The following is a 12,121-nucleotide window of genomic DNA, read 5'->3' on the forward strand; positions in this document are numbered from 1 at the left end:
CCCCAGGCTGAGTTGCCAAGGTGGATCTGGTACCCTCCTGCTCTCAGATGAGTGCATGCAGTGAATAATTCCTGACCTTTTTTTCCTGTACCTCAGCACAGGGATGAACACACTGGTTTGCCTCCTGGAGAGACTTCTTGCTAAACTACACTAAAACATGACCAGAATAAATGATTACAGGCCTCCCTGTGCCACCAAGGACTTCAATCAGTACAAAGTGGCACTGCCAGAAAGCTTCCTGATGGTAAATCAAGGCAATGCAGCAATTCAGTCACCACCGCTGTTATTAACTGAAAGCTCACTGGGGTTGTGGGTTTTTGTAGGCTACTGCTTCATGAGTCTTCTATTTTAACAGCCCCAGAAGTCAGCTGTGCCCTGGGGCGGTGGCGAAGGGAGGGTAGGAGCTGACCTCTGGATGCGTGCAAGATATCAGGTATAGCTGAACAAAACACTGTGGTTTTGAGACCTTGGGATTTAACTTTGAACGTGATTAAGGGTCTGCTTCATGCTAGTGCAAACCCTGAATAAAAGCGAGGGTAGTGTAAAGCCTCTGCAGAGTCACATGGGAAACCAAATAATTATACAGCGAGAAATGTGCTAGAATACCTTTTTTCCAGACAAATCCACTGCTCAGCATAAATAGCTCTAATAATACTCAGAACAGGATTATGTTGTCTGCCATCCTGGAAGAAATGCAACAGCCAGGCTAAGACACAAAAAAAAAAAAAAAAAAAAAAAAAGAGAAAATGCCGACCACATGCCTTCCCCAAAATATTCTCTCAGAAAAGGCAACACACTCAGGCACATGCCACAGCAAGCAGCCCACCAATGGCAATGCATAACCCTCTAAAGGTTCCTTGTACTTAAGGAAACAGGGTTCCAAATATTTTCCAAAATAATGGGTTTGTGCAGGTAAAGATACAATATTTCCTGAAGAAATAGGCTACAGTTCTAAATGAAGCATATTTTGTTGAATTTGTTTAATTTTTTTATTTTTATTTTAGGGTACCAGCAAGTTCTACCTGCAGAAGCAGGTATGGAACCCAAGAGTGCCGAGGCCTGTATGTCACCAGTGCTCTGGGACACATTTAGCACAAGATTTTCAGCATTTTCAAGCTGTGAACGCAGTCCAGGTCAGTAACAAAAGCTTCTCAAAGCTCTCACCAAATCAAGGTGCTGGGATTGCCACCTGAGAGCAGACATCAGAAACATTCATTTTCAGTCCAGCACAGAACAAACCCAAGGTGCTGGCACCAGCAATACCTGCAAAACAAAAACGGTCCTTTCTGGTCCTAGTGTGTAGTCCCTTAGGGGCACGGATGGGTGCTTCCCCCTTTTCATGGTGCAAGTTGATTTTTGTGTCAATTCTTTAGAAGTGCTAAATTCTGCTGTTGGCACAGCAAGGAGAGCAGCATAATTTCCCAGGCCATCTTAGCCCTGAACTGTTACCTGGAGTGCTGGGGCTAATGAAACATCTGGCGCACAAATGCCTTACCCTGAGGCCGGGCAGTGCCTACAGACTGGAAGTGTCCTCACCAGCTGGCTCCTACCAGCTGGCTGCCCTTTCCCGGCAGAAGAAACTATGTTTAGCACTAAGAGGCAAACATATGGATTGGCCACTGCACTGCTGTATCCTAAAGCAAGGGCAGAAACTGTCTATAAATGCTTCAAGTTATCAGTCAGGGTGAGCTGAAAGGGAAAAAAAAAAAAAGTTTCTTTCGAAAGCAGTGCAGAACAGACGGTGTAGCTCACACTGCTTCAGCTGTGAGGTAAGTTGCACTGGGCCCTACATCACCTCTGAATAAGTGGTAGTGTCCAGCTCGCCTAAATACTTCCATTTTGGGAAAAAATACTGCTCTTGGTCTGTTGGGGCCTCACAGAGGGGCTGCCAGCAGCGCTGGCTCGCAGAGATGCACACACTGACTTCAGTCAGTGGTATTACACCATCTCTGAGTTTGGCCTTTGCTTCCAGGACTTTGTATGGCAGCATCTCTTTGTTTCAGAAAGAGCATTCCTCATAAATCAGTTCTCTCCTAAAGGACCCAGGAAAAATACAATATCTCAATTAAACAAAAGTGGTTTTCTGCAGATCTATCACTCCAAATGGAACAGATCAATGTACGTCCTGTAATTCAGAAAAGGCATTCAAACCTGTTTCATCTAGATTCAAACCCTATTCCTCCTGCCAGTGTCATTTTCAATTTATGGCTGGGGAAAAGCAGGAGGGGGGTGTGTGTGTTGCAATTAACTATTACTGACTGGTTACCCACGTTCTTTTCTCCTTGTTTATCTCACACGAACGATGTTAGGGATCTGATGCAAACAGATCCATTCCAGAAACGCTGGAATGCTGCAGAAAACAGTGGGGTGTTGATAAATGCCCAGGTTGGGGTTTTTTTTTTTTTTCCTTCTTCGTAAGTCAGGCTGGTACGAAGATGGAAGAAGGAAAAGATAAACATATAGAACATGATTTCAGAGAGCAGGTGGATGGATAATTCTCAACACAGATTGTAAACCCCTGTGCCATTTTAATGTGTCATTATAGTAATGGGAGATTTATGCTAGCACTACTTGCTGCTTTTTTGCCAAAAGCACACATTGCCTAAATTGAGACTATTGATGTAGTGCTCTCATCATTTAAGGTGCATTAGAGACACTGTAAGAGGAGAAATGTGGAGAGGGATGTTGGGATGCTATTAGTGAGTTGCATATGAAATTAAATGGGAAATGAGCAAAAGGCCATCTCATTGTAGCACAAAACTTCTGTCTCTGCATGAAAATAAAATCCTTCTTACTCCATTTGCACTTTGTATGTTGGTAATTTGCACAGCACTGACTGGTATTACTCATTCGGCATGGCTAATATTATTTAGAGCATTTTGAAAAAGGCAATTTAATTGCCTGAAGATGCCATAATCCCTCTACTAAACATCCCCTAAATGGAGACCCAAACAGCATGAACAGTGCAATATTCTGGTGATGGCCTGTGCCATCAGCTTTGTCCAGGAAAACTTCATATTTATATATTTTTTTATAGATATATTTAACATAAAATTTATATATACATAAATACAAAGACGGATGAAAGTAAGGTAGGACAGATGGAAAGATGAATGGAGGAGACTGAAAGACAGACAAAGGCTGAAGGAAGAACAAACAGAAGGTAGGTTGGAAGAACAGAGAGATGGAAAGAAGGACAGATGGGATGGATGGATGGATGAAGAAGGACAGAAGGATGCATGGAGGTATTGATGGATGCGAGGATGGAAGGAAGGACAGAAAAAATGGAAGTAATACTGGTAGAAGAGAGGAACAGAAGGGTGGGCTGGAAGGAAAAGGAAGGGAGGATAGAGAGGAGAGGATAGAAGGAAGAATTGAAGGGCAGAAAAAAGGAAGGACAGAAGGAGGGAAGAACAGAAAAGGACATCAAGTATGGACAGAAAGAGGGAAGGCAGAATATGTGGAAGGACAGATGGGAAGGTGGATTAAAAGATGGAAGAGGAGATAGGAGGACAGAAGGATGGAAGGAAGGACAGTGATGGAAAGACAGACAAATGGGAGGAAGGACAGAAGGAGGGAACAATGGAAGGTTGGAAGGAGGGACAGGAGGAGGAAAGGGAGGATGGAGAGTGGAGGGAAGGACAGAAAAATGGAAGGCGAGTACAACAGAAGGAAAGGACAGATTGAAGGAAGGATTGAAGCAAGAAAGGCCAGATGAAATGAAAGGCATGTACAAAAGGAATTAAGGACGGGTGGAAGGACAGAATAGATGGATGGAAGGGTGGAAAGAGTGGAGCAAAGATGGAAGGAGGGAAGGATGGATGGACAGGAGGGAAGGAAGAAGGAAGGACAGGTAGAAGAACAGAAGGAGGGATGAAAGGATGGCTGGAAGCAGGGAAGAAAGGAAAGAAAAATAGGAAAAGAAAAATGAAAGAAGGGGAGATGAAGACTGCTGTTCAGTGGGTTTGTCAGCCCTGTACGTCCTGCATCCCTCCAGTCTAATGACAGCATGGGAGACACTCTAGTTACAAGTGACCTAAGAGGAGCATGTGTTTTGAGCAGGCAAGAGGAATAATTTGAACTTCTCTATCTTCACAAATGTTCTCACAAATTAACAAAGCCACAGCGTTAATGGGAAGGCTGTACAACGTGTTTCAACACTGAGTAGTTTCAGTACTGTCTCTGTCATATGACACGCATTTCCTCTTGTATAGCACTACACAAAAACGGGATCAGGAGAGAACAAGCCAGAAAAAGAATTTGCTGTCGGTGCCACAAGCATTACTTTCCCCCAACAAAACCAGAACTTCGGCAATCATTGTAACATGTCAAAGCCACTCCTGAGAGCTGGTGTCAGAGCCATACAGGCAAATTTTGCAAAGGAAAATTTGAACCTGGCCTAAACAACTTGAATATGCTTTTTAAATATACATTGCAATTCATCCGAGGGATGGTCTAGCGAGAGCAAGAATGACCTAGCTGCTTCAGCACTGGACCTGGCTCTGGAGGGCTGGGTTTAGTTCACAGCTCTGCCACAGGCTAAAATATTGGACATGATGTGTGCCCTCTTTTTCCTTCTGTAACAAGAGATTATTACTGCAGTACTTCACACTGGTGAGAAAAGACAGAATTCATTAACCTCTGAGTGTTCTCAGATACTCTGATCACAAAGGTCACATATAAATTACAGTATAAATGTAACTAGCTATTTTAGTGGGTTAGTCTAGGAGTTACCACACCATGAAACATTCATATTAAAATGAGCAGCTAGCAGTAGATCTGGTATTAGTACCGAAACTAAAACACACCCCCCCCCCACAAGCTCCTTCATTTAACATTTGCTTGTGTGTATTTGTTTACATCAAAGATGCGTTGTAGTTTTAAGTCGTGATCCATAGTTCTCTATGATCACAATTTATTGTGATTTTAATCACACCCAGTTTCTGCAGAGATTTTGCTACCTGTCAACACACACAACAGAAAAGTGCTTTTGAAACCGCACGCCAAGTTTGCAGTTGTCAGAAACCAGCCTACCTGCTGAAGTGGGAAGTGTACCGTGTTACCTTACGGGGGGCATTTGTCCCCCTGGAAGTACACAGAGATACTGGTCCACAGATCCCTCTAGCAACAGTTTTGCAGCGGTTCCCTCTACGCAGGCATTTAAGCAGACTAGCTCGGGGCAAATGTCAGTACTGACTCAGGCTCAAGTGTTTCAAACACTAAAAGGTGAACCTACCTTTTCCACGCCAGCATAGTTTCTCTCCACTCTCCCTTCTCTTTAAATACGGAATGTTGAAATCCAAAACTCTTAATCTAATTAAATCTTGAACTGTGGTTAGCTCATTTCTATCTCTGCTTTACATTTTATAGTTAGGCAATTTCTGTGAATGGGTCAAATCAAACTCTGAAGCAGCATGCGGTGTGTCCAAACATGAAACAGAATTATCTCCATTTTGATTTCAAGTACCGCAGAGAGAGAAAAGGCAAGGAAAGTGCTAGCATTAAAGAATGCTTTTTTAAACATTTTTTATTGCAATAATGATTTTTTTTTTCTCCCAGTAATGACCTTCCTTCCAGTTCTGTCTTTTTTCTGTGCTGTTGTTTGAAAAAAGTCAGAATGAGCCCCTAAACAAAAAAAATAAATCAAGAAAACACAGATTTCTGGAAGGATGGTCCTCGACCTGTTCCTGCTGATTGCTCTGCCTTGTGCCCAGAGCAGTGGCTATTACAACCTTCAACTGCCTGCAGAAGTTTACACTGAATCAAACATAATAATATACTTTTTGCATAGAACTATCATCCTTCACTGAAGAAAAACATAGTAGCGCTCCCCAAAGTCTGGAGAAGTTCTACGACTTTCTGAGCACTGCATGAAAAATCTGAAAAGATTTACAAGGGAAAATTTTATTTCTGTCTGCAGAGCTGTAAAAGGCATACATGTTCAATTTCACACACATCTGCACTCCCTCGGGTTAAACGCCTCCATGTTCTTGTCCTGATCTCATGACAACCACTAGCCACTCTCCTCATGAAGTTCCATGTGACGTGCAGTACGTTTAGCCACATTTGTTTTTTTCCAGTAGATGATTTTCCAATTAAAGCAGATTAAGTCTCTAACCTGACCTCATTGTTGCCATTTCTTGTGATTTTTAATGTCTTGCAATTTTACTTTCTCACTGAAAGCACCATCCATGGGATCGCACATCATGGGCTTGCAGAGCAATTCCATTTTTATTAAAAAGAAAATCTTTGAAGATATCATGCAAAGATTGAAATGATGAATGTGAAAAGCTAAACGTCCCTACAGTTACTGTTTCCTAAAGCCTCATGAGCTTTTCATGCTTCAATCATGATGATAATGATTATTTAATGCTTGGAAGAGGGTGATGAAGACATCAAGCCAGACCCTAGTTCTAAGGATTTCTATATCCAAAACACAGAAGGGAAGTACTTTTCTACCTGGTTTTTAAACTGGTTTTGGTGTATTTTGGGGTGGGGAAGTATTTTTAACCAAAACTCTTCCGCTCTAACTATTCAACTAACAATTTAACGACCATTCCATTTCCCAAGGGGAAAAAAAAGACCACAGAGGAAAGAAGGCAAATTAAAGACTTATTCTGGCGATAGGTGCTACAGCATGAGCACTTGGGGCTAGAATTCCCTGCCCACGTGTCCCAGCGCAGTTGCTCAGCCATTGGTTCGCCTGTTCTCCCGAATTGGGGAAGAGTTAGAGAATGAAACACAGTTGCTGCCAAAGGCACAGCGAGCAGCACCTTGCAATCGTATAGAATGGTTGTGATTGACTTCAATAGCAGCAGCAAACGCATCCATAGTACTTAACTGTGCAATACGTACCTCATGGCAGTGAAAACAGCACATAGAATTCAATGAGTTCAATGGGAAGAACAAAAAAACACATGTAAAAGAGATTTGACCAAAAGTTTCTCACTGGTCTCGCTCTAAAGCACTTTTTAATCTCAAATAAGTAACCACTATCCACCTGCTTACAACTAAAATTCTCAGTGATACACAGACCGCAGACTAGAAGTTGCCAAGGGAACTGCATTCACTTCTGATGCTACGTGTTGATTATTGCAATCTGCTTATTTTTCTCCACCCACATATACCTTAAAATTAGTATTGCCCTTCATGGTCTAATTACCACGGTGGCATTGCTGTTCAGGACATGCAAATGAACTTGCTAACTAAATCGAAGCTTAAGCCGCTCTCATTTTCAAAGCAAGACATCAAAAAAAATCTTCAGAATTACTTTGTTGGTAGGTTACTTCAAATTCCTTTTTTTTCCACACTGATAGCAAAAATATTCAATGGCAGCTCTAGCTGAGATGCATAAATACAGCATTCCTTGCCTGTGCTTGCTCTGCAAAACTGAAAGTATAGAAGGAAACATTTTGAAAGCTATTCCCCTTGCTGTTTTCCCAACTCATGAGTCTCAACATATTGGGTACTGGCTACACCATCCCAGTCCCTTTAAATTCAGTGGGAGATCTTATTATATTGACCTCAGTAAAGCTGGGATTTCAACTGCATGTTAGGGAGGTCACCAGCTCCCTCTTTAAAGTCAACCAGAGCTGGATTATGTTGTCCCTGCACGGTCGAACTGGTGAGATGCCTTCAGTCTGTGCTAGCCGGAGTGACAGCTTATGCTTTTGGCCAGGTCTCCAGGCTACACAAATTACAACTGCTCCCGAGTTCGTACATGGACAGCTTTTGAATCTGGAGTTTTACTGAATATTATGAAAAGATTTCAAGATTTAATCTTAGTCCAGATTTATTTTCCTGCCCAGCTTGGTCATAGGACTGTGCATCATTTGCAGAGAGATTCAAAGCGATGACATTCAGATGAGATAGTCAAATGAGCTAGCACAGCTGAGAGTGATTATTTTTCCCATTAGTGTAGTAGTCAGAATAGTTTTGTTGATGCCTATGTGCGTTTTCATTTCTCCACTTGTTTTCCAAACGATACAAGAAACATACCACATGACAGAATGATGGAGGAAATTAAATTAATAGAAAATGAGAAGCATGAGCTATTTTACCACAAGGAGGAGACCAGCTTGCATTTATCTTAACTACAACTTAGAGAGTTTTAAATATACAAAATCCTCCCCCCCCAGCTCAAAAAATCAATAGTGGCCCAGAAATAAGTCCAGGGTAACCTGTCTGAAAGGCACTCTAAATATACTCAAAAGCAAGATAGAGGACACAAAATGAAAGGCCGTGGGAGCAGGGGCTGACAGGACTTGGGTACATTTGGGACCTCCTCCTCTTTGCATTTTAAAGCAGAAAGATACAGAGATACCCACCTGTGTCCGTAAGAACACAAGTCTGTGTCTCGCCTTCACCAGGGCGCATGGCAGCCGTCCCCCTGGCTTTACTGGAACAGGACAAACGAGATGCAAGGAAAGTACTTTTTTCTGATGGGCTGCTGGTGGGAAAAGGATCCACACTGCTGAGAATGTGTTGTACGTCTGATAATAGTGATCAGTAGCTGTTGAGAGCACTCAGAGAAACAGCTTAAACCCAGTCTCACGCTGGCGCAGTATGCAGCCAGACAAACAGCATGCCTGCCCACCTCCAAAACCAGTGCGTGCACACACAGGTAGATCGGGGGGGGGGGGGGGGGGGAATAAAAAAATTCTTTTCCCCCTCAGTTCCTCCCTGGTTAAAAAATGGCTCAACCCAAAAATGAAATTATATCACGTAACTCGAATTCTGCTGTCCTATCCAGGATCATGAGTCACAAACCTGGAAAAAAGCAGCATGATCATTTTGGGAACATGAGTGGTGAAGCAAAGGAACCATCCCTTCGTTTGGCACGCAGAAATAAATATTGGCAGAAAAAAATAACTGAACGTGGTGGCACAGTCTGTCCTGGAGGTGCATTTCCCACGGTCCCACCGAGCCTCTGGGTAGATATCGAGGAATAGTGGCAGGTGCGTGCAGGTCATCTGACCTGCTAGAACGAAGCTGGAGAGCTACACAAGGATTGGAAAATTGAATTCTGTAACAGGAAGGCAGAGCTGACTAATGTAGATAGTTTTGTGGAACTCAGATAGGTCATTGGATTTTAAGTGGTTTTAAAAATTGACTGTTAGCAGGTGATCAGTGCACAGTTCTCAGTTTGATTAGCTAGCTGGAGAGCTGACAGGTTTTAATACAGATATTCTTATACTTCTGTTTTTTTCCTACAGCTGCTTAAATTTAACTAAAATGATTGAAGCCTACTTGTTCCAGCCTGCAGGAGTAACTTTTTTAAAAGTGATTTATATAAGTAGAAGTATATATAAGTATGTAAGGCTCTATATAAGTAGAGCCACATATCAAATTTCTTACCTCTATACACACCGCTAACCCTCTCAGGAGGCTAGTTAGCATGGGGAGAGAAATAAGCAGTGGATCCAGCCTGTGAAGTCAGTGAGGTGCTGCCAGTGGTTTTGACAGGACTCCTGCAAGAGGTGCGGGGTGAAGAGAGGTGTCAGGGGCTGCAGCAGGGCTGACCTGCTCTCAGGAGGCGATGCTTGTCGAGGTCACTCACCTGAGCAGGACAGCGGTAACTGAAGGTATGAAGTGTCTAAATCACATAATGCAATAGGGTGACAGGAGATGAATAAGTATTACAAATCAGATCTGTTCCCCGTCCCCTTTACAGCAGTGAAAAGTACAAATTCATTTAAGTCAGAAGAACGGTGTGGTGATCAATATTCTGAGGTGTTTTCAAAATTAAATCTTTGTTTCACAGACTTTCTACTCCTGAACTGGGGGTTCTCTGGTCCTGTTCAGAAATCGGAGTAATTCTATCCCAAGCAAAGAACCTACCCCCAGCCTCTATTTAATCTCATAGGAAGCTATTAATCAGTGCTATCTGTAAGCTCCTATGAGCTTACGCTGTCACCCCTCTAGTACCCTTCTAGAAAATGCTGGAAAGCACGTCTACACGTATCCTTCAAAACTCAAACCTAATGGTCGATTAAAAAAAGAAAAACAGAGGAGTTTTCAGACAAAGGAAGAACATCTTTGTTGACAGCAATAAAATGTAACTTGTCACCAGAGTTGATATGTTGTATTAATGGCTCTTTTGTGAAAACACAGAGCTGAACATTATAAATATTGATGTGAGCACACTGCTGCTGGAAGTGTGTGATAGATGAAACTTTTTAAGGTGAATACAAAATTGTCTTCAGTGTTTCTCCAACTTTAAGTTAAAATATCCCCGTTTAGTTGGAAGCCATTACATTTACCGCCAGGAACAATTGTTTCTGCTGATGCAGCAGACAGAGCAGGGAAAAATATTCCTGCCTCCATGTGCTAGCCACAGCTGCCAGCAGCCATAAGGAACGCAACCAAGGGACAGCGCTCCAAATGAGCTGGAGTGCTAACACGTGTTGTAGTGTGTTTGGGCTTTTTTTATTTTTTGGTACAGAACTGTCTTGATGTTCACAGTGACAGCTTGGTTGCCGTGGTTACTTGTGAGCCAGCCTCTACCTTAATCTGAGGAGCCAGGGTACGTTTTCTCTTCTGTACTGGTGATTTCCACGTGGGCATTCCTTAAACTCAGCAGTGACTGTGGGATCAAGTGTCACAAATCAGCATCCAACTCAGTACGTGTTTACAGGGAAAAGGGTCTAACAGTATTCCTGATACTTCCACAGAAAAAATACAGAAAAAACCCAATCACCCTACCCTTACCAGCATTTAAAAGTTGCTTAGAAATTTTCTATGTAGTAAATACTAAATTAATTATTTTAAGGCAGGCGAGGCTAGATGGACTCTCTTTGATGTAAAGACTGAGGTCTCCCTCAAGAGCTCCCAAGCCTACACACCACTTCCCGCGCCCATCCAGCGGCTGCTGCCCTGTTCAGGGGGCTGAACCTGGTCTGCCCCAGCACATGCGCTGGGGTGACAGGTAAATAGGGCTTGCTGAAAAAAACTCATGTGCCAAAAAAAGGCAAGTCAATTTAAATGCAGAAGAGAGGGTGCTAAAACGGTAAGGTGTCCACAAATAGCACCAGTTGCTGCCATAAAGGGACTTAAAAAAAAAAAAAAAAAAAAAAAGAGTAGTTTTAGATAGGATGTAAAGCAACGAGGGATTTTCAACAACCCCTAGAGCAGGGACGGCATTAAGACATAGTAAGGGAGTCGTCCTCCTACAGCCCTGTATGGGCACAAACCTCTGTGAAACTGTCACAAGCAAACCACCCCCATGCCCCAGAAAACCCCACCCAACCTCAAACATTTGCAATACTCTCAAAGAACAGGGGGAAGAAACAATTTTCTACTCACTTTGCAGATAGGAACCACGGTACAGACAGCTGGTCATGGCTCACCTCTTTCTGACACCACCACGGTCTGTCCAGCACACCACAAATACCCCGAGGTGACTGGCGGGGACCAGAGACGTACAGCACCGTCCAGCGAAGCTGCAGCACTGTGGCAGTGGCAGACAGAATGCCCCAATATGACTTGCATTAGTTCTGTCATTCATGGAAAAGAAAAGAAAATCAAAATAACCCAAGGACGTGAATATGTGACTTAAACCTACAGGAAATTCTACAAAGCTGATGAGTAGTTTTGACCTGTCCCACTGCATGAAATACAGTAGAATCTGATGATCACAAGCAATTTCAGACCACGATTACTGTTTTTAAACAGATGAACTCCAGCTCGTAATTCAGCAATAGTAACACACTGTTTGGAAAAGGTAAAAAGCACAATGATAAATGTCAGGTGCCAGTTCTCAGCTTGCAAATGGGACACTGAAAGATGAAGTGATTTGGCCAAGGCCATAAAGGAATTTGTAACAGACCTGGAGGCTGAGACCACAGGATACAACTGCTTTGCTGATACTTGAGCTGCAAGAGCAAAAGCTCCACCTGAAGTGACCTGGAGAAGAGGACAAATAGCAGATCTGCAGCGGAACAAGCACACATGGAAAATAAATGGCAAAGTAGCTTTTGGAAGTATTTATAACTCGAGAAAGAAGAGCAACATGTTTCAGATGTTGATGGGCATCAGCTTTTTACAGGGGATTGCTCAAGAATTTCTGAGCAATCCATATTAGGGAGTCCAGCTAGCAGAAATAACAGATCATATAGATTGA

The 12,121-nt window shown here is 42.7% G+C and overlaps 1 protein-coding gene across 9 annotated transcripts in view; it reads left to right on the forward strand.

The window, feature by feature from the left end:
* The window catches only part of CCDC85A (coiled-coil domain containing 85A), a 196,352-nt gene that overhangs the window by 158,028 nt on the left and 26,203 nt on the right, over positions 1–12,121 (forward strand). For 8 of the 9 annotated variants that reach the window (XR_008749111.1, XR_008749107.1, XR_008749106.1 and 5 more), the window contains one exon: positions 1,005–1,133. The gene's annotated coding sequence lies outside the window, so the exon portion shown is untranslated. Of the gene's footprint in view, positions 1–1,004; positions 8,645–12,121 lie in introns of those variants that run through there. The other variant, XR_008749110.1, reaches the window with a different exon arrangement.

The sequence above is a fragment of the Falco peregrinus genome, chromosome 11 (genome assembly GCF_023634155.1).
Source record: "Falco peregrinus isolate bFalPer1 chromosome 11, bFalPer1.pri, whole genome shotgun sequence".
NCBI lineage: Eukaryota > Metazoa > Chordata > Aves > Falconiformes > Falconidae > Falco > Falco peregrinus.